Source organism: Geotrypetes seraphini, chromosome 1 (assembly GCF_902459505.1).
Source record: "Geotrypetes seraphini chromosome 1, aGeoSer1.1, whole genome shotgun sequence".
In the NCBI taxonomy this organism is placed as follows: domain Eukaryota; kingdom Metazoa; phylum Chordata; class Amphibia; order Gymnophiona; family Dermophiidae; genus Geotrypetes; species Geotrypetes seraphini.
Window position 1 is genome coordinate 35,699,089 of NC_047084.1, and position 22,924 is coordinate 35,722,012.

The window sequence follows — 22,924 nt, forward strand, 5'->3', positions numbered from 1 at the left end:
TTCAATGGGCCATGGATTTGATATCATTCTGTGGTATCTCTAAAGCAATTTATATATTATATAAAAATAATTTCTCTGTCCCAAGTGGGCTCACAATCTTAAGTTTTCTACCAGGCTAATGCAAAAATGTCAAAATGTACAGCGCTGCACACGCCTTCCAGCGTTAGATAAGTGATAAAAAGTAGTAGTAGACAATGGAGAGTTAAGTGACTTGCCCAGGATCACATGGAGCTGCAGTAGAAATCCACCCGGCGGCCCCATGGACTCTGCACACTGCACCGACAATTAGGCTACTCCTCCACTCCAACCAAATCCTAAAATATGTTTTATTTTGGGACTTGGTTGATGGTGTCATACATAAATTTCCCTCTCCCCATCTTCTGAGGCTTCTGTGGGTGTGCAGCACTGTATAATTGTGAGTTTTTCATGCTGAGTCATATTTCGTGCTGTAATTAGTCTCTCAGTAATTGACTTCCATTCTATCATTATCTTAGCTGCAGCTGATGACATGAAGCTTGCATACATTGACTGTGTGTTCCTGCTTTCCTTATGGACTGTATTATAGTTATTCCATCAGTGGTCCTCTTGTTGACATCAGTCCATTTCATTTCCCTTACACTGAGGATATCAAGGGTGATAACTGTTTCATTCCCCTAAATCAACTGCACATTTTTTTAAAATTTCCAATTAGCTTATCTGGGTTTAAGAAAGGTTTAAACAAGTTCCTGGAGGAAAAGTCCATAGTCTGCTATTGAGAGAGACATGGGGAAAGCCATTGCATCTCCCTCTGTGATCAGTAGCATTTAGTTACTGTGGATGGGCAGACTAGATGGGTCATTTGGCCTTTATCTGCCATCATGTTTCTATGTATACATTCCAGCATCCAATCTTAGTGATGGATTATGTCATGAGTAAAGAATTTTGCAGCAAGGTGTCCTTTCAGCTTTGACCTTGGCCCTTCATATAGCAAACCTGGTTTTGTCTTTTCACATTGAACATACATTCCTCATTGCAAGGTCTCATGATGGTAATGCAGCTGGTCTTGTTGACGAAAGAGTTTCAATCCACTGTTTCCACAGTCTTTTTAAAGTTTTTTTTATAGGGAGTGGTAACTACCTTCTCTTTTACCCAGGCTTGGGACTGGCACTACCGAACACTGTTGCCGGTGGTAAGAATGGCCATCATTTGCAAAAAAAGGTGTGTGGATTATAATGAGCACTCTTCTTAAAAAGTGTGCACTATAGTATAAAGAAGGTGTGCTTTTCTTAAAGTGAACACTTTCCCCAAATTCTATATAATCATGCCCAAATTTCTGCACCCAACTTTGTGTGCCTCAGAGATGCGTGCACAAATAAATTGACTAATGAACATGGAAATATCATTAATTGGGTGCTAAGAACCAATTACACTGGACAACAAATTTTTCCAAAAGTTTTGCTTCCTTAAAACAAACTGGTGATTATGATAGACCTCTTTGAAATAAATACAAATATAATTTCCCACTGACTGTATCACATAGGAATTTTAAGAAACACGATGTGTTTTTAATTGGTTAGGCAACCAACCAAGAGAAAACAAAACAGAACTGCAGATCTGTACAAGACGTAGGCAAAATTTATTGTGATAAAATAATTATATGCAAACCCTTTTACCAATCAAGGGACCCGACACGGTCCGTGTTTCGGACAAACCTTTGTCAGGGGTCCATGGTAAAAAAGGAAACTAAAAAAAGTCACAAAAATTGTAAAGTAGCAGCAAGGTTCTGGCGACGTCGGGGCTTGCAGTTAGTGTTTTGTTTTCTCTTGGTTGGTTGTTTACTGCAGTTTAGGTTGGGACCATCCTCCTCTCCTTGTTTAATTGGTTAGGCACATATGCTATTGTTTGACTGGTTTTACTTTGTTTTTGAAACTTTTAAATCTGATGGCTGATTCTTTTTTTTTTTTTTAAGTCTTTATTAATTTTTAAAACTTTCAATAAGTGTAACATAAGATTCAATCATTTTATACTTTAACATCACTTAATATACCCCTCCTCTCTCCTATCACCTCCCCAAACTCCAGTATAATCCTCTCTTACTCTCTCCACTGACAAATTGTACCTAAACACATATAACTTTCCTTAAACTAAACTACTGTATTTCCCCCTTCTCTCATTCTGCTGTATTCTCCCTGTATTTAATTCTCTCCACAATCTATAAGTCCAATCACTAAACCTGTTGTATTACTTATATGTCTAGTTACTCTCCACTGTGTATGTTCATTTGTAGACCGTTCTGAGCTACTGGGAGGACGGGATAAAAATCCAAATAAATAAATAAATAAAAGTATAACTCACATCAAATATCCCCCTCCGTTATACCCAACAATTGTTCTTAAGCATAAGAAATCATAAAGTAGTCCCACCCTGGACATGTATGAACAAAAGGGAAAAAATAATATTCATTCTGTACAGTATTTTGTTAATGGCTCCCGAACATCCCTAAATTTCTTAAAATGATGGTGAATTCTTGCTGTTTTATGTTTGCCAATTGATGATACTTGAGAAAGGCACGTGCTGCTGAAACACTGACAGAGTCGAGTCCATATCTAATAAAGCACTATCAATTGAAATCCTTTGTGGTTGATGACATCTTTGCCTCACAACTCTTGTGTGTGGATTACTCTACTTGTCAGAGAGGTGTAGATTTGATTCCATTTCTGCATATTCCTTATACACCATCACAAACCCTACCCTTGTTGGATTCCCATAGCCTGGTCCTTCCTTCTTCCAAGATGGCTCAGTATGAATCCATTGTTTTTTCTGGTCCTCTTCACGCTAGAAACCTCCCTCTGTATTCTGAATTGGCTTTATAAAAATTTGAATCTCAGTTAAAAAGCACATTTTTTTCAACCAAAATATCAATGGGGAAAAAAATAATCACTATTTGTGATTGAGGGTGTACCAAACTGGTTGAATATCAAGAATACAGGCTACTCCTCTAAATAAATTAACAATTTCATGCACATGAGCATTAGAGTTCTCATATATATAATTCAAAGGCTGAATATGCTCAAAGACATAGAGGCAAAAACAAGGGGTATTTACCCCAAGAATATCGCCTCACCACCCAATCATCGCATATGGTTAAAGTGCCTTCAAACACCTTTGAGTGCTGTATATCACAGTCTAATCATTTTCAAAAAGTGTTCAATTAGAATGACAAGACACTTAACTTTGTCAGAGGTTCTTTTCAAAAGGCATTTAACACTTCTTTACTATGAGTGGCTGCTCCGCCATGTTAATCTGGATGATGTGAGGGCACGGTATGTGCGGTATAGCATACTACTGAACCTATGATTGGTTCTTTTAATTCCTATTTTAATTGGTGTTCTTTTCTTTTTATGCTTTGTGCTATTGTAAGCCGCTTAGGCCTTCTAGCATTTGCGGGATATCAAAAATTTAAAAAAACAAACATAATTTTAAAAAAGATGATTTATTGCAACAATCTCCCATTTTACCCCAAATCCAGCTACATTTCAATCTCATCAAACTTTCTCCCTTAGGAAATACTAACAGATGGCTGGGTGTGACAATATTCAGACCCAGAGCTGTGCCAGCATTCAGCAGGTGCAAATATTTTCAGGTCTGAAAGCTATCAGACATGAATAAAAAGCATGTCTGTGCTTGGGTGAATTATATATGGGAATATGTCTGTGGGTGGAGTAGAAGATGTAAATATAGTATCTTGGTGGCTTCTTCTGCAACTTCCAAATGTCCTTTTCAGACTACATGAATATCTTTTCTCTTTTAAAAATATATCCAAATATCTGTTTTCAACATGGTTATCATTCAGTTTTTTCAGATATTCACACTTCAGATGCTGAAAATGTTTCTGGTGAATAAACCATGGGGATTTTTTCCCTTTTACAGTGTGTTTAACAGGCTTACTGCATTATGTAAGAGAGGTCTGCATGGGAACGGGGATTGCGGGAAACCCACGGGGATCCCCCTAGGTCAAAGGGACTCACACGGGGACCCCTCCCAGGCCCACGGGAATCCCACGGGGATGAACCTGGGGATCCTATCCCGAGGCCTACCTAATTTCTGGTCAGGGTCTGGCACTGAGCTGAGCTCCTGAGTCCCGACGAATCAGCAGCAACAGTCTGTCACGTAGGCAGTGAGCTCAGCACATAGGCACACAGACTCTGTGTGCCTACGTGCTAAGCTCCATGCCTTCGTGACAGAGACTGTTGCTGATTCTTGGGGAGGTGTCACGTGCAGGCTAGAGTGGGCAGGCAGACAGAGTCCTCCTCCTCCACCCCCGGGACAAACCCAAAATGAGCTGACTTCGCCGGTCACACGCAGCGCGCAGGGCCAGGTTCTGCTGCACGAGCCGCGATCTGTGGCTCAGAGCTAAGAGGGGATCGGTGGACGCCGAGGGCTGCTGAGCTGAAGCTGCAAAAACCCAGTGAGGAGCTGCGTGACCCTGGATCTTGGACTGCAGCAAGTGAGGATGAAAACTGCTCTGCTGCTACCAGAATGATTCAACTTTCTGAAGCCCTGTGAGCTTGGATGGTCTGCTCTGTTTACCAAAACTTCTTATTTCCTAATCTGTCACTAATTCTATCATCTTTCTCTCCCATCATTCAGCATTTCCCCCTCTCTCTCTGCTCCCCTTCTATCCAGAATTTGTTCTTTTTCTCTTTTCTCTCCAGCATCTTCCCTCTCCTCCATTTCCATCCAGCATCTGCCCCCTCTCTCTCTCTTTCTCCTTTCCATCCAGCATCTGCCCCTCTCTCTCCTGCTTCTGCCCAGCATCTGATCTGTCTCCTCTCTTCCTCTTTTCTGCCCCCTCTCTCACTCCATCCATCATCCACCCTTTTCTCCCCTTCCATCCAGCATCTGCCCATCTTTCTCTTCCCCTTTCAGCCCAGCATCTGCTTTATTTCTCTTTCTCTCCCTTCTATTCAGTATCTACCCCATCTTTCTCTTTCCCCCTACCATCCGCATCCTCCCCCCTTCTCCCTTCCATTCAATGTCTTCCTCCCCTATCCTTTTCTTTATATCCATCATCTGTCTTTTTCTCTTTCCCCAGGCATTCCAGCTTGTATGTTATCTTTCCCCTTTCATCCAGTGTGTCTGATCTCTCCCCTTTCTATCTACAGTCTGTCTCCTCTCACCTTCTACATCCAGTATCTACTCCTCCCACCTGACATCTCAGCTGCCGCCAGACTAACGTCAGCTCTGACTTCAGGGGAAGACTTCCAGGTTGGTTACATATGGCGTACTGCAGGCTGCCTCCAAACCCTGCTGTTATCTGGACTCGAATGAATGGGTTGGAGGGAGTGTGTTTTTGGACACAGAAGGCGCGAACTTGGGAGAGAAGATGGAGGAAGGAAGGGAAAGCGATGCTGAGGTGGGGGAGGGAATAGAAAGGGCAAAGTGGGTGTGTCAGTGAGAAGGAAAGAGAGATAGAAACATAGAAACATAGAAAATGACGGCAGATAAGGGCCATAGCCCACCAGGTCTGCCCACTCTACTGACCCACCCCCAAGTCTACTATCCTAGGGATCCCACTCCTGGTGACAGGTTCCCTTGGCTTAACCCTCTAAGGGATCCCACATGGGCATCCCATTTGCTTTTAAATTCTTGCACACTGTTTGCCTCGATCACCTGCACCGGGAGCTCGTTCCAAGGATCAACCACTCTCTCGGTGAAGAAATATTTCCCGCCCCTGAGTTTGAGCGGATGCCCTCTTGTGGCTGAGGGTCCTTTGAGAAAGAGAATCTCTTCTTCCATCTCGATACGGCCAGTAATATACTTAAAACGTCTCGATCATGTTTCCTCTCTCCCTACGTTCCTCGAGTGAGTACAGCCGCAAATTTTTCAGCCTTTCCTCGTACGATAGATCCTTGAGCCCCGAGACCATCCTGGTGGCCATCCGTTGCACCGACTCTACTTTCAGCACATCTTTTCGGTAGTGTGGCCTCCAGAATTGCACACAGTATTCCAAATGAAGTCTCACCATGGTTCTGTATAACGGCATTATGACTTCAGGCTTCCGGCTGACGAAACTCCTGTGGATGCAACCTAACAACTGTCTTGCCTTAGATGAAACCTTCTCCACATGATCAGCAGGGCTCTTCTGGCCAGGCAAGGGCAAAGCACCAAGCAGGAACCCATGGAATGGGAAGATCCTGCACCCCAGGATACTACAGAGCTGGAAGCCCCAGAAGAAAGCATGAACATAGCGTTTGAAATGCCTGGAGATGGATGTGAGTTTGGCAATTTCCTGCCAGTGATTCAATTTACCTTTTGTGTTTGAGAAGGGGTTTTTTTGTTGTTGCACAGCAGTGGGGGCTGTTTTTCTTTTGTTTGCTGCATTCATTGCAAGACCGTGACTTCCAGAATTGGGAAGGGTTCACAGAAGACCTCGGGTTGGGAATTTTGTGGGTGCTTGTTAAAAGCCATTATTAAAAGTGAACCCAGCAATTCTGTTCCCAGTCCCCAGGGATTGGAGAGTTGCTTTGATCGAGAGGCAAAGTTTGAACTGCATTGCTCTGAAGGTTTTTTTTGTTGTTTAAATTGCAAGGGCCTGTGAAGCTCAGGACTGTGTTAATCTAAAGCCCAGGTCTCCACAGAGTGGAGTGGAATTGTGTGTTTTTTTTTCTTTTTCTTGTTTGGGAGCAATATGGAGCTGCCCAGGACATGATTATAAACTTGAGGTTACTTACCTGGGGCAGAGCTTGAATTTTGCTTGTTGGACTATAAATTGACTCCTATGAACTGTTTGCTTGTTGAGTGAAAGCCAATACAACAGTTTTGGGGTTTTTTAAAATAAACTTACTGCAATGGTCTGAAAGCTTTTTGGTTTCTTATCACACCAGAGAACTGTACTACTGTGTAGGGTCTCCCCTTTGGGAGCCACGCCAGGGTCGTGCTGCCACCTGTCGGCGGCCCTCTGCAGTCTCCTTGCGGGCCCGACTGGTGACAACGCGGATGACATAAGAATTATTTCCGTATCCTCATTGACCTAAGAGACAGAACAATTCATCTCATCTGTCCTTACCAAGGTAGAGCATTGGACTACGTATTCTAAATTAAAACTGAATCCCCAAAAACCCAAGATTTTCTTGGCAAGTCCCAATAACAAGATCGTGAACACCTCCTTGAGACAAAATGGGTCAGACTATCCAATTAATCCTACAACCAAAATCCTTGGCGTCACCCTGGACTGAAGCTTGACTTTTGAAGATTACACTAACGCTCAAATCAAAAAATGCTTTCTCACTTTATGGAAACTTCGTACCATTAAACATTACTTTGATTTATTCTCCTTTCGACTGCTGGTTCAATTTCTAATTTTAAATACCTTAGACTACTGGAATATTATATACTTGGGATCTCTCAAGAAAAACATCAAATGACTGAGAATCGTCCAAAATGCTGCAGTCCGTCTCATTTATGGTCTCAAGAAATCAGACCATGTAAGCCCGTATTACAAAAAAATGACACTGGCTTTACGTTTGCTTGCCTTTGCTTCAAAACCATGACTGGTTCATCCCCAACCTATCTGTCTCACCAGTTCGAATTCCCAGGCACAACTAATACACGCAGTGCCTAATTGATCACTTTTCCATCCCTAAAAGGCTGTTCCCTCAAAAGATACCTCAACAGAACGTTATCATTCCAAGCAGGCAAATAGAACAAATGTTTAACCAACTTCATCTCAAACACACTTTCGTACCAAACGTTTAGGAAGTTAATCAAAACTTATCTCTTTGACAAATTTCTCTAACCCCACTTCAACCTTGATATACTTCCAAAACACTTCCAGATAAACTTGACTAAGCTTAACATGCCAATGTAATTTTGCAAGTTCCCTGTAATGTCGTTGTCTGTACAGAGTTTCTTCCCCTGTAAACCGCTTTGAACTTTTTGTGGTATGGCGCTATATAAAAATAAAGTTGTTATTATTATTATTAGCCCACACCTGCACGCAAGTATCATTCCAGGTGCACCGTGTACGCCTAATCCTCCACACCTGAGGGTGAGATGGTTGTGTACACACTGGGAATGGAAGAAAGAGGAGAATTTTTGGTCATAGGGAGGGAGTGAGGTACAGATGATAGGGAAGAGAAAGATGAGAGGGAGAAATGTGGTGGAAAGGGAACAGTGGGACACATTGAAAGGCATGCAAGAGGGAGGAATGTTGGACATAGTGGTGAGGGGAATGGAGGGAGAGATGTGGCATGGTGCTGGAGAGGGGTGATAGAACAGAAGGAGAAATGTTGAGCATGGGGCTGGTGGGCAGGCACGAAAGATGAGAAAGGGATAAATGCTAGACCATGGCAGGAGAAACCAATGGACAGCAACAGAAGAATTTACAGAAGATGGGAAAGCAGAAAAAAGAAACTGGGACCAACTTGATGGAAAAATAAGTTTCCAGACAACAAAGGTAAAAAACGGAATTTATTGACTAAAATATGTTAGCTTTGGGAAATGTATATAGCAGATGTCTTTGTATTGTGTTCAAAAGAAAAGGAAATGCATTTCTGATTTTATTTCTACAGTGTTAAAGTACTTGCTGACCCTTTCTGTGGCTTGTGGGATCCCCAAGCACCGCCAGCAAAGGACCTCCTCTAGAAATGGCCAGAACTCCCCTCCACCAAGCGCAGCAGTCGCTGGCAGCATCCATGAGCCACTGAGGTGCCAGCATCTGTGACTCGGATGCTACTGCTGCCTGCCAAGCTTGCCAAAAGGGACCCCCGGCCAACTGCAGAGGAAGTCCTCAGCTGACAGCTTGAGGGTCCTCAACAGCTGAGTATTTGTATTTTATATTTACATTAGAGGCTCTGGTAGAAATCCATTTACAAAGTATGTATTCTTCTCAATTAATATTTCCAAATTAATTAAAGTGTCTTTTGTCTTTGCTTATTTGTAAATGGTTCTCTACCAGAGCCTTTAATTCAGTAATATATGAAATAACTATTTCTGAAGTTTATATAGGGACGGGCGGGGATGGATTTGATTCCAGCGGGGACGGGCGGGGACGGATTTCATTCCAGCGAGGATGGGCAGGGACGTGTTTAACTCCTAGCGGGGACGGGTTTGATTTCTGTCCCCACACAACTCTCTAATATGTAATGTACTCTACATTTACTGTTCTTCAAACACTTCTCTTTAGTATCACTTATCAAGCTCCACTTCAACATGTTGACAACCTCTTACAAAGCAGAGGCTCTGGAACGCACTTCCAGAGAGGCTGCTTCTAACTTGAGACTATATACTTCACAAAGCAGGTGAAAGCCTGGCTCTTATCACGAGCCTTTAATACAGTTGGTGACTGACTATACTCTCACTCTGCACTTGGACTAGCTTGGTGCTCACCCTGTAACTTAAACCAGTTCCTCATATTTTGTTTAACGGTAGAAAGAACCTGCCTGAGTTTAGCCACCCATCTATTTATCCCAGTTGACTTTGTACTACCTATCTTATCCCCATGGCTACATTATAACTGAATTGTAAGAAAAACATTAACACTAATGCTAGTCTGTATAGAGCAGTGGTTCTTAACCTGGGTTTGACCGAACCCCAGGGGTTCGGCGAGTCAGTCTCGCGGGTTCAGCGGAGATCAAAACATACCTCCGACTCATATAGCGCTTCGGTCACGTTCAGTCATCTATCAGTTATTCAGTGATTTTGATCAAGACTGATCGTGTACTCGGTTTCTTGATCTATCAATCTGTAACTAACGCCTTATATACATCAATCAATTCCTGATCAAAATTTGTGATTTAACTGATAGATGATTGAACGTGACCGAAGCGCTTATGATTCGTGATGATACGCCCCGCTTGTCCATAATTGGCTGCAGGTGATCACGCAACATCACTTGGCCTATCTGTGCTGCAGTGGATTTGATGCACACAGTAGTCGAATTGTAACTGTTGTGATGGTACGTCGTGTGATACCTATCTTAATATTTTAATCCCTTACTAACTATGTAGAGCAAAATACGAAAGTGGTCGGACGAATATGTACAATATGGATTCATATGTATAACGGAACGTGATGGGAGTCAGCGTCCTAATTGCATGATTTGCAATGCCAAGTTGAGTAATTCTAGTCTAGCTCCGGCAAAACTAAGGGAATAAAGAAGGGTTCGGTGAACACACATATGAAACTGGTGGGGTTCAGTACCTCCAACAAGGTTAAGAACCACTGGTATAGAGAGAGGCTTAACCAGCAGAAGGAAGGAGGTGTTGATGTCCCTGTATGTGTTCTTGGTGAGGCCTCACTTGGAATACTGTGTTCCGTTTTGGAGGCCTATCTGGCTAAGGATGTAAATAGACATGAATCGGTCCAGAGGCTTGCGCTAGAAGATGTACGAGAAGCGACTGGAAGACCTGAATATGTATAATCTGGAGGGGAGGAGAGAAGAGACGGGGAGATATGATGCAGATGTTTAAATGCTTAAAAGGTATTAATTAATATAGAAACAAATCTTTTCCAGAGAAGGAAAAATGGTAAAACTAGAGGGTATGAATTGAGGTTGCAGGAGTAGACTTAGGAGTAATGTTAGGAAATTATTTTTCATGGAGAGGGTGGTTGATGTCTGGAATGTCATCCTGAGGGAGGTGGTGGAAATAAAAATGGTGATGGAATTAAAAAAAGCGTGGGATGAACACAGAGGATCTCTAATTAGAAAATGAATGGCATAAAACGAACTAAGATCAGCAGTGCGCAAACTTGCATGGTTTTTGTCCTTGGAAATTGCAGACTGTAAAAAAACTGTAGGAAGACCTTAGGATATTGGAAGACTGGATGTCCAAATGGCATATGAAATTTGATGTGTACAAATGCAAAGTGATGCACAGTGGGAAGAATAATCCAAATCATAGTTACTGGATGCTAGGGTCCATCTTGGGGGCTCAACGCTCAACAAAAAGATCTTGGTGTCATTGTGAACAATATGCTGAAACCTTCCACCCACTATGCAGCCATGAAATAAACAAGATGCTAGAAATTACTAGAAATGGGATGGTAAACAAGACTAAGAATGTTATAATGTCTCTGTATCGCTCAATGGTGCAACCTCACATTGAGTATTGCATTCAGTTCTGGTCTCCTTAACTCAAAAAAGATATAGCAGCACTAGAAAAGGTTCAAAGAAGAGCGACCAAGATGATAAAGGAGATGGAACTCCTCTTGTATGAGGAAAGAGTAAAGAGGGCTCTTCAGCTTGGAAAAGAGACTGCTGAGGGGAGATATGCTTGAAGTCTACAAAATCCTGAGTGGTGTAGAATGGGTACAAGTGGATCGATTTTTTACTTCATCAAGATTTACAAAGACTAGGGGACACTCAATGAAGAATAGTTTAGCTCTGGAATGCATTGCCAGAGGTAGTGGTAAAAGTGGTTAATGTAGCTGGTTTTAAAAAAGGTTTGGACAAGTTCCTGGAGGAAAAGTCCATAGTCTGCTGTTGAGACAAGCATGGGGGAAGCCACTGCTTGCCCAAGATCAGTGGCATGGAATTCTGCTACTGGTTGGGTTTTTGCCAGGTACTTGTGACTTGGATTGGCCTCTGTGAAAATAGGATTATGGGCTAGATGGATCATTGGTCTGACCCAATAAGGCTATTCTTATGTCCTTAGGTTCTGGGGACAGGACTGAGAGCAGAATGGGACAGGACTAGAGGCATAATGGGGGCAGGACTGTAGGCAGAATGAGGTAGGGCTGGGGCAGAATGGGGCATGGCCATGCTTCCTGGACTTTTTCCTTACAAAATATGGTAACCCTAGGTGGAGAGCATATTAGACAGTTATGTGAGTGGATTATATTTTAGAACACCAGCATTTACATACCTAATTGCCTATAATTAGGTACAAGTAATTATATTAGCCATTTCATTGGCATAAATGCTTGTGCCTAAAGTTAGGTGTGTAAATGCAGACTTACACTAGAATTTTGCATGAAACTACAATTTTAGAATCCATGATTAGTATGCATCATCCTGGTGCCTAAAATTAGGCAATCCATTCAGAATTATCTCTAAGTACGTAACTCTCATTAACATTTGTAAATTACATTACATTAGTTTCTTTTATTCCGCCAATATCTTGCGGTTCTAGGCAGATTACAAAAGGATGAGATTCTGGTCATATCCAGAAGATTACACTAATACTTTTTTTTGTTACACTTACTGGATAGCATAGCTGGTTTTAAGAAAGGTTTGGACAATTTCCTGGAGGAAAAGTCTATAGTCTGTTATTGAGAAAGACATGGGGGAAGCCACTGCTTGCCCTGGATCGGTAGCTTGAAATGTTGCTACTCTTTGGGTTTTGGCCAGGTATCAGGGACCTGGATTGGCCACCATGAGAATGGGCTACTGGGCTTGATGGACCATTGGTCTGACCCAGTAAGGCTATTCTTATATTCTTATTCTGCACTCAGATAACCAACCACAACTTTTAATGCATAGAATTTGTTAATCAACTTTAAATATAATGAAAATAACTTATACTAAATATAGAAGGTGTGCTCAGTGCTCCTGCAACCATGTCATGTCTGCGTAAGGAACCATCATAGTACCACCTAGTTTCTCAGTATCAAATATTGTATTTTCTTTTTTTTTTTCAGTTCAATTTTTTTATTAATTATTAAAAAGAAGATACACATAGCAGTCAGAGTACAAAAAAATAATCATTGGTCACAAGATAAAATAGTATATAGAAAGGTGTCAGTGTCATGAAACATAATCAATATAAAGAAAAATTGAAGTCAATGCGTTGTATCAGAACCAAAGAATTAAAACTGCCATGAACGTAAGAAGAACTGTGAAAAGAAGGAAAAGAAGAGAGGAAGAAGAAGAGGGAGAGAAGAGCAGACGAGACGAGAGGGAAAGGAGAAGAAGGAATAGAAGAAAGGGAGAAAAGATAGTCAGAAGAGGACAGGAGTGTATTTTCAATGGTTTAACTCCTTAATACTATAAATGATTAAAGATAGTAAAAAATCAAAACCTTCGCCTATGTAGATGATCTCCTAATTTTTCTCTCTAATCCTTCTTCTTCTATACCAAGTTTACTTCATGTAGTATCTCAGTTTTCTAACTGTGCTGGATATCGTATAAATTGGGATAAGTTGGAAATGATGCCTTTAAATGATCACACTTCTATCTCTGATTGTGATTCTATTAATTTTTGCTGGTCACATTCTTCAATGAAGTATCTTGGTGTTTTTTTCCGCTATGATAAGAATACTATAATGTCCCTTAACCTGTCTGCCATTTCATCCAAAGTTGAAACCCTACTAAAACACTGGTCTCCTTTATCCCTGTCATGGTGGAGACGTATTGAAGCAATTAAGATGACCATTACCCCAATTGTCAACTATTATTTATCCATGTTACCTAAATTAGCTCCACGGGATTTTTATAAATCTCTTGAGGGTAAGCTCACTGAATATCTCTGGTGTAAGAAAACTCCCAGGATTGCTGTGAAAATATTAAAATCTTCCAAAGAAAATGGTGGCTTAGGTTTTCCAGACTTCTTTCTCTATCATGTTGCTGCTCTCCTTCGATACAGCTCTATTTGGGTTCAGGAGTCAGTCTCTGCAAACCACCATTCTGCATGGTTTTGTATAGAAGAATTCTTAGTTTCTCCCATTCCACTCTCTTACTTACCATATGTTCCTTTGCATATGGTGCCCGATAAATCTACAACCCTTATTGCAACCATTCATGCGATTCAACACTTTGACTCTATTTCTCATTTAAATAGATGGCATACGACCTTGTCTTCTCTGTAGTATAATCGCCAATTCCAAATTGACAACCATCCTACTCATTGGCGCTCTTGGATGGATAGAGGAATATGGTTACTGGATCATGTTCTTGAAAATCATTCCCTTTTATCCTTCTCTCAGATTATGAGCAAGTTTGACATTCCCTCATCAGAATTTTTCCATTGGCTACAGCTCTCTCATTGCATCAGGAAATGCACACCCTCCTTTTCTGAATTCTCCAATTCATCTGCTTTTCTCTCTTTTTTACATCTGGCATTCACCTTGGGGCACTCCACATCTATTTTCTATAACAAATTATGTTCCAAATTTTCCCTAGATCCAAAAAGTCCACAGACATATAGTCTAACGAAACGTCTTGGAATGGGCTCTCTAAGGACTGGGAGTTCTATTTCAGCAGGATTCTCCGCCCTTTGGCCTCTTCTAGTATATCACAATCTCTATATTTTCTATCTTACAAAGCCTTCTGAACTCCAAATAAAATGTTTCAGGTGGGTCTCAAAGACTCTAACCTCTACTGGCATTGCCATTCTGATTTGGGAGACCTACATCATCAAACAGATTTTACCAATACAATCTGAAGTCACTACTGAAACACTCATTTTTAGAGCTCTCGCTATTGGGGATTCTCTAAACACCTGGCAGAAATCCTTATTTAACACCTTGCTGGAAATCATCATCCAAATGATTTTGCACAATTGAAAATCTGTGGATCTACTGAATATCACATTCTGGTGGAATACAGTCCTCATGATTCATTTATATGAATCCAAAGCAGCAGAATTTTCCAACAGACAAATCATAGGAAACAAGATCCGGGCCCCCATAGTGAATTTTTCTTATTAGTCAATAACATTTCCACTATAGCTTTCTGCAATTATATTACATACTATAATATGTTACAATTTGTAGACTCCCCGATATCTACATTTCCTTGGTGATTATCCCTCTTACACACTCTATCAATATCTCTAAATGATTGATTATGGTACCCTCTCCTCCCTCTCCAGATTTAACTGTTCACTTTCACGGAGTAGCCGTGTGTGACTGCATAATATGCTTATACTTTTCTGTAAACATTACCTATATATCAATGTATTCATACACTGGCGTATGCTGTATCTGCATTTCCTGTTCTATTCAAAAAATTTTCAATAAAAATATTTGAAATCAAAAGATAGTAAAAAAAAAATCACTTATCATGCAGGTCACTTTGGTGACAAGGAACCCCTCAAATTCATAAAGTTGAATCTTGAAATCAATCTATAATTTGTAGAAACATATGGTTGCAGCTTTTCACTCAGCCCATTGCTCTATACAATAGGCTACTTCTCTATTCCTACATTTTGGATGGATGGATCATGCCACCAACTCATAACACCATGCACAGTGAGTAATCCACCCTGTGAGGTTTCATGGAGAGTGCAGGAGTGGTTTGCCATTGCTTTCTCCCATGCTGTATGTGTGTCTCCACTATGTCACTGCTGCCCAACATGGGGCCCCTCAGCCTACATCACCTGGTATTCCAAGGTGGTCTCCCATCCAGGCCTGACCCTGCTTAGCTTTTGATAGTAAGAGCAGGCCTACTCAGGGGAGGCCAGGCCAAAGGCACACTCTGTGTATCATATCTAAAACCTAATTTTTGGATCATAAAATGGATACATAAGAACAATTCTATAACAGGGCACCTGGTAGGGGCCTATTCTATTAATAAATGTATGCTCCTAACCTCCTGTATAGAATACTAGCTTAGCCAGGCATATATGCCCCTAAAAGTTAGTTGCAAGCACTTTCGCCAGTCATAGAGCTAATACTATCCCCCTCACTTTGGGCTCAGGCCCTCTCCAAAGCTGCAGAATCTTTTCACTGGCTGGTGGGGTAGCTGAAGCCCCGCCAGCCAAAGAAATCCGCTGCCTGAGTCACTCCCTTCCGCCTTGTGCTTCCTCAGGAACAAGGCCGTCAGTGGCATGTCTTCAGCCACCAATTCTTGCACTCTCCAAGCATGCTCAGTTCATGCTATGCTCCACCTTTAATCGTGTGATTAACCACAATTAAAATGTTAAATTGAAATGCAGCCTTAGTATTTAAGCTTACATTTGGTCATTTTATTATTGTTATGCAGTTAACAAAACTGTATCTGCTAAATCTCTTCATAACAGTGGTTAATAAATTCCCATGAACAAAAATATGAATATATACATTTGGCTTATACAGAGACTGGCATCACTGAAAGTACAATAAGGGACCATGTTATTAAAGTATGATAAAAATTTGCACTTAACATGCTTTAACAACAAAAATTAACCTGCAAAAGCTATGTGGTAATTGTTGGGGGCACGTCCAGCATGTCCTCTGCAGTTACTGCACTCAAAATGTTCTTTACCGCATGTTAACTGTTTATTAATAATGCAAATGAGTTTAGAGAATTGAGAAAGCTGTAATTGTACTCACATTAGCTGCATAATGACAGTGAATAGCAAGTACCTTGCACAAATTACATGGTGCAGTCCATGCCCATTCTCCATGCATTACCCACCCAGTTCCTGTACACAACACAGTATGCAATTAATGCAAAAATTATCACATGCTAATCAGTGGTATAACAAGTATGGGGCAGGGGGTGGTCCATCTCGGGTGCAGGGAGCTCGGGGGTACTGGAGTGGTTGCGGGTCTGCGGTTTGCCTGCGCTTGGCCATTGGTTCCATTGACTCTGCCCCCTCTGATGCCAACTTCCTGTTTTGAGGCAGGGGACTGGCACAGCGGATGGCAGTGCATAGGAGATGCTGTGTTCAGAGGAAGGGGTGCTCCGCCCCAGGTTCTTGCCTTCCCAGGTACACCACTGATATTAATTTTAATTCCACCATGATAACATGTAGAAACAGTGCATGCTAATTTGCACTTTAATAAAAGGGCCCTTATATCTACTTTTAGGAAGTAATTTAGGTGAATGATGAGTTGCAAGAGGCTGCTGCTTCCAAAGAAGCCACAAAAAGTTTCTTAATCTTCCAAACTGGTTGCTACTCTTTAGCAATGTGTAAATTGTATCACTCATTTATTTTCTCTCACTGTAAAAAAAACAACATTATTTGTGCAGGATGAAAAAATAAAGCTCTTGGATCAGTAAAAGTCGCCCTTTATCAAGGCCAGGCTGTAGCTGATATATTGACTCTGGCTGGGCTAATGTAGAGAAATCGAGGCACATCAAATAAGTAAGAACCAATTAACCATCTCTTCAGAAGTGTGAACTTTGTGGAAAGGCTTTGCAGCTTTTCTTCAACACAATTTAATGAGATCTCCTGCAGATTTTATTGATTTTAAGATGGAGAAAATCAACCTCAGATGTACTGGAGCTTCTCTATAGTTTAGGCATTGAAATGCTAGGTAAGCACTGTTGCTGATTTGACTGATTCCCAGTTCTGGTGCAAGACGTTGCACATGTTTACTGAAAAGCAATTTAAATGCAATAAATGGATTAGCAGAGCCATACACTCTGCATTCATCTTCTCAGCTAAGCTTTCAAAAATGGATTGCCCTTCTGATTTTACATCTTTTTGTTTAATCCTCTTGGCATTGGAAAATTGATAGTGCAGGTCTAGAAGTCCTCATCCAAGCTTGCTCTGATTGGATAGTAATTGACTTAAATGTACCCTTTGTAATCTGGGTTCTCTCTATTCACTTGTTTAGAAAAAAATGAACCTTGGCTCTTTCAGTTGTTTTTTTAAAGATTTCTACCTCTTTTCTTTTTTTGTTTTAGCACAATATATCAGGTTAGCATTTGTTTCTGTAAAATGAAATGAAATGAACTGAAGTTTTTTCAAGTCTCTACATGGTTGGTATATCCCCAGAGCAATCAACATATGCCTGTCTCTTTAAACATGCATCATTCATTTCTGGATATACTCCTGCGAAAAGCACAAATATTTTAGATTGGCAAAAGTCAGTGGGTTTGATAGATGCTGTACAGTCAATAGCTAACACATTAAGAAGCACTCTTGAAGGCTGTGCTGGTTCACAAAAAGGTTGGATTCTAAAATCAGAGGAAACCAAGGCTAAGATTTTCGTATAGAATGAGGACACATTAACCCGAGGATCAGAGTGCAGAGCAGCTGCACATACCATGAATGAAACTGTCTGATTAGGGATTGCAAAAAGAAAAAAAAAAAGTTAATGTTTAGAAATGTTCTCTTGTCACAAATTGTTCATTTGGCTTGGATTCTCTTTCAATATTCCATGCCTCAGATCCTGATACTTATTCTAATTTCTGACTGCTGTCATGAAACAGTGCATGTTAAAATAAACACTATGGGGCTCATTTTCAAAAAAGACAGATGTCAATAGACAGCATAAACCAACACATGAATGTCTTACTAGTCAAAACTTCCAAGCAGGCATTCTCAATACAGACTTTCCAGATGTCTTTCTGGTTGTTTTGTCTCCAGGGCGTCTAAATCTTAAGAGAGCATGTTAAAGGCATGTTTTGGATGGGCTTAGGGTGGGTTTAGGACTTGGGCATTCTGCAGGGATAATCAAATTGCCCGGGGCACCATTTAGATCAGTGGTCTCAAACTCAAACCCTTTGCAGGGCCACATTTTGGATTTGTAGGTACTGGAGGGCCTCAGAAAAAAATAGTTAATGGCTTATTAAAGAAATGGTAATTTTGCATGAGCTAAAACTCTTTATAGTTTATAAATCTTTCCTTTTGGCTAAGTCTTAATAATAATATTGTAATTTATAGCTAAAGAGACATATGATCAAGAAACTGTTTTATTTTACTTTTGTGATTGTGATAAACATACCGAGGGCCTCAAAATAGTACCTGGCGGGCCACATGTGGCCCCTGGGCCGCGAGTTTGAGAACACTGATTTAGATATTTGGGGCTAGACCTGTTTTAAAAATGAATAAGGAACAAAAAGGGGCCCAAACTGACCAGATGACCACTGGAAGGATTAGAGCATGACCCCCCTTACTCCCCCAGTGGTCACCAACCCCCTCCCACCACCCAAACATGTGAGAAAAACAGTACTTTCCAGCATGTATAACAGATTCACATGGCTCACATACATCTGCACAGCAGAGCAGAGAGGCACTCTAAGGCAGTGTTTCTGAACTTCTTCAGGCCAAGCACCCCCTAAGTCTAACAAATACCAACTGAGTACCCCCGCACATGCTCCACCCCAGACCCGTCCAAGCACCACCCCAGACCTAACCAAGCTCCACCTCTGACCTCACCCCCATAATAATAGTGCTAATTGTAAGGCAATTTCTTCCATCTATTTTTCAAATACACACAATATAATTTTATTAATACATAATGGTTACCACAAAATTTTTTTTTAAAAACCCCCACAAAGCACACTGTACACAGAGAAAATATTAATTATCATTTATATTCAGGGTTTTTTTTTTTTCTTCAAAGAAGTCAAGGCAGAGGACTTTAAAATATGCAATCAGTAACAACTATAGAAAAATAGACAAATATAGAGCAAAATATAGACCGCAGATATAAATTCACAAAACTGATACATTTTGATCACTAAATTGAAAATAAAATTATTTTCCTACCTTTGTTGCCTGAGTCTCTGGTTGCATTTCCTTCTGACTGTGCATCCAATATTTCTTTCTTTCTGCCTCCTACATGCTTCCTTTCCTCCAGACTCCATTCCCTTCCCCAACCAACATCTCTCTCTCTTCTCTCTCTCTCTCTCTCTCTCTGTCCCTCCATGAGTCCACCTTTCCTTCCTCTGTCCTCTACCCCTATTGGCAATATATCTCCCTCTCTCTCTCTCACTGTCCATCTGTCATGATAAATCTAGGCATCTCTCCCACCCTCTCAACTGCCACATCCAACATTTCTCCCTCTCTCAACCACTGAATCATGTGCAGCATTTTTCACTACTGCCCACCAACCCTATGCCCATTTCTCCTTATATCACCCCTCTCAAGCACAATGCCACATTTCTCCCTCCATCACTATGTCCAACATTCCTCCCCCTTGTATTCCCTTCAATCTGGCCTCTCTACCGCCATATCCAAGATTTCTCCTTCTTCTTCTTCTTCTATTCCCCATGCATCTCTACCTAACTCCTCTCTCTATGCCCATTTTTCCTTTCTTCCATTCCCCATGTGCACCATCTCTCACTCACACACTCATGCCCAGCAAGTCTCCCTTTCTATTACCTTCCTTCTGTATCAAGTTCATGCTCCCTCCCCTTGCCCCTCCCTGCCTTCCAGCTTTGTCCCAAAACTAAGTTGAACGCCGAAGATCCCTGCCCTCTTGCCCCCTTCCACGAAGTCAACCCATCCACAGAAGTCACAAGCACCACCGGGATCCTTGCTCTCCCCCTGCTGAAGCCACTGCTGGAGATCCCTGCCTGCCTGCCGCACAACCCCCCACCCCCAAAACCAACCCTGTTACTTTGTTGAAGCTGGCCTTGCTCCTTCCTCTCCCAGCAGCAACTCTGTGTAGCGATGGCGCGTACAGCGATTCACATGCTGCATGTGGCTGGCCCACAAGCCTTCCATCTGATGTCAATTCTGACATCAGAGAGAAGGTTCTGGGTCAGCTAAGCACGGTGTGAGCCCTGCCTGTGTCACTGCTCGGAGTGCTGCTGGGGGAGGAGGGAGCCAGTCCGGCGTCAACAAAGTAATAGGGTCAGTTTAGGGGGTGGGGGTGGTGCAGTGGGTGGGCAGACAGGCAGGCAGAGAGGGAACCCTGGCGGTTACCAGGCTGCAAACCCTCAACAAGCGGATCGTGTACCCCCAAGAGTACCCGTACCACGTGTTGAGAAACACTGCTCTAAGGGTTACTGCAATGAATGTCACATTAAAAGTCCCAGGTACAGATGTCTCTATAACTTGCTTATATTGTATGATGAGCCCTCCAAAACCTACTGTACCTACATAAAGATGACACCTGCAGGCATATGGGCTATGTTGTGATGTACAAGTAGGTACAGTAAGTTTTGGATGGGTTTTGGAGACTCACTATCAATATAAGCAGGTTATAGTGACGAGTACCTTGGACTTTTTATGTGACATTCATTACAGTACCTCTTAAGAGTGTCCCTCAATCATGCTCAGCTGTCTGTGAACAGTTTTCTAAGAATGCTGGCTGCTTGGACATTTGAAAAGCTTGCTTTTGTTTTGGTTTTTTATGTGGACATCTTTGTATTCGAACATGGCCAAAAAAGATTGACGTATCTAAGGACCAAAAGCCAGTCCTTCGCCTAAAAGCTGGATTTTGTAACCGGTGTCTGTTATTACATTACATTAGTGATTTTTATTCTGCCATTACCTTGCGGTTCAAGGTATGCACTCCACAAGTCATATTAATAAGCTGCTTTACAGCATTTGCATGCTTTGCATCTCATTACTATGGGACTTTTTGTGGCCTAAACATAAGAATAGCCTTATTGGGTCAGACCAATGGTCCATCTAACCCAGTATCCTGTCTTCACAGAGGCCACTCTAAGTCACAAGTACCTGGCAAAAACCCAAGTAGTAGCAGCCACCGATCCAGGGCAAGCAGTGGCTTCTCCCATGTCTGTCTCAACAGCAGACTATGGACTTTTCCTCCAGGAACTTGTCCAAACTTTCTTTTTAAATCAGCTACAATAAACGCTCTTACCACATCCTCTGGTAACACATCCCAGAGCTTAACTATTCTCTGAGTGAAAAAATATTTCTTCCTATTGGTTTTAAAAGTATTGCTCTTTAACTTCATCAAATGTCCCCTAGTCCAGTGGTTCCCAACCCTGTCCTGGATGACCACCAGGCCAGTCAGGTTTTCAGGATAGCCCTAATGAATATGCATGAGAGAGATCAGCATATAATGGAGGTGCCAAACATGCAAATCTGCTCCATCCATATTTATTAGGGCTATCTTGAAAACCCGACTGGCCTACTGGTCCTCCAGGATAGGGTTGGTAACCACTGCCCTAGTCTTTGTAAATCTTGAAGTAGTAAAAAATCTATAAACCCATTCTACACCACTCAGGATTTTGTAGATTTCAATCATATCTCCCCCTCAGCTATCTCTTTTCCAAACTGAAGAGCACTAACCTCTTTAGTCTTTCCTCATATGAGAGGAGTTACATCTCCTTTATCATCTTGGTCGCTCTTTGAACCTTTTCTAGTGCTGCTATAATTTTTGTGAGAGAGACATTATAACATTCTTAGTCTTGTTTACCATCCCTTTTCTAATAATTCCTAGCATCATGTTTGCTTTCTTGGCCACCACCACACATTGGGTGGAAGGTTTCAGTGTATTGGCCATGATGACACCAAGATCTTTTTCTTGAACACTGACCCCCAAGGTGGAATCTAGCATCACCATGGTAGAGCAAGACAAAGTGTTAGAGCCCTTTAAATCACATTAAGGGGCAAATAGCGTGACTGAAGGCCCTAATGGAGCTTGATAACTTTTCCCCTTAGACAGTATAGCTCAAACTGTGTGCCGAGGCACACTTGTGTGCCTCCTGAGATTCCAAGTGTGCAGTGGCACACTGAGGAGGAAGAGAGGTGCCTGCCAGCTGACTTCCCTACGCAGCGCTGCCTGATTTGCCGAAGGCCTGCATTTTTCTCCCTTCTCTCTAGCGTCCTCCAGATTCCCCCCTGGCCTCCCGGTCTCACCTTTAAAGCTAATTACAGCATCCTGCACAGGATCGCCAGTAGGTAAAATGATTTTATTTTCAATATACTGATTAAAATGTGTCTGTTTTGGGGATTTATATCTGCTATATATATTGTGTGTATATGAAAAATGAATGGAAAAAGTTGCATTACAATTAGTAAAGGGGATGAGATCTGGGACAGAGCTTGGGTGGGCCTAAGGAGGTCTGTGGTTGGGGTATTCAGTTGATATTTGTTAGACTTGGGGGGTACTTAGCTTGAAGTAGTTGAAAAACACTGCTGTAAGCAATCAGCTGACTCCAGTCCCTCTCCTTTTCTCCGGCCCTCTTCCCTGTTGGTACCCCCTACTGGCATCTCAAGGCCAGTAGGGGGTACCAACAGGGAAGAATGCTCAACGTGCTCACTTCTAACTTTTAAGTGTATATATGACCGGTTACACTAGTATTCTAGAAAGGAAGGTAGGGGCATACATTTCTTAACAGAATACGCTCCTACCAGGTGCCCTGTTA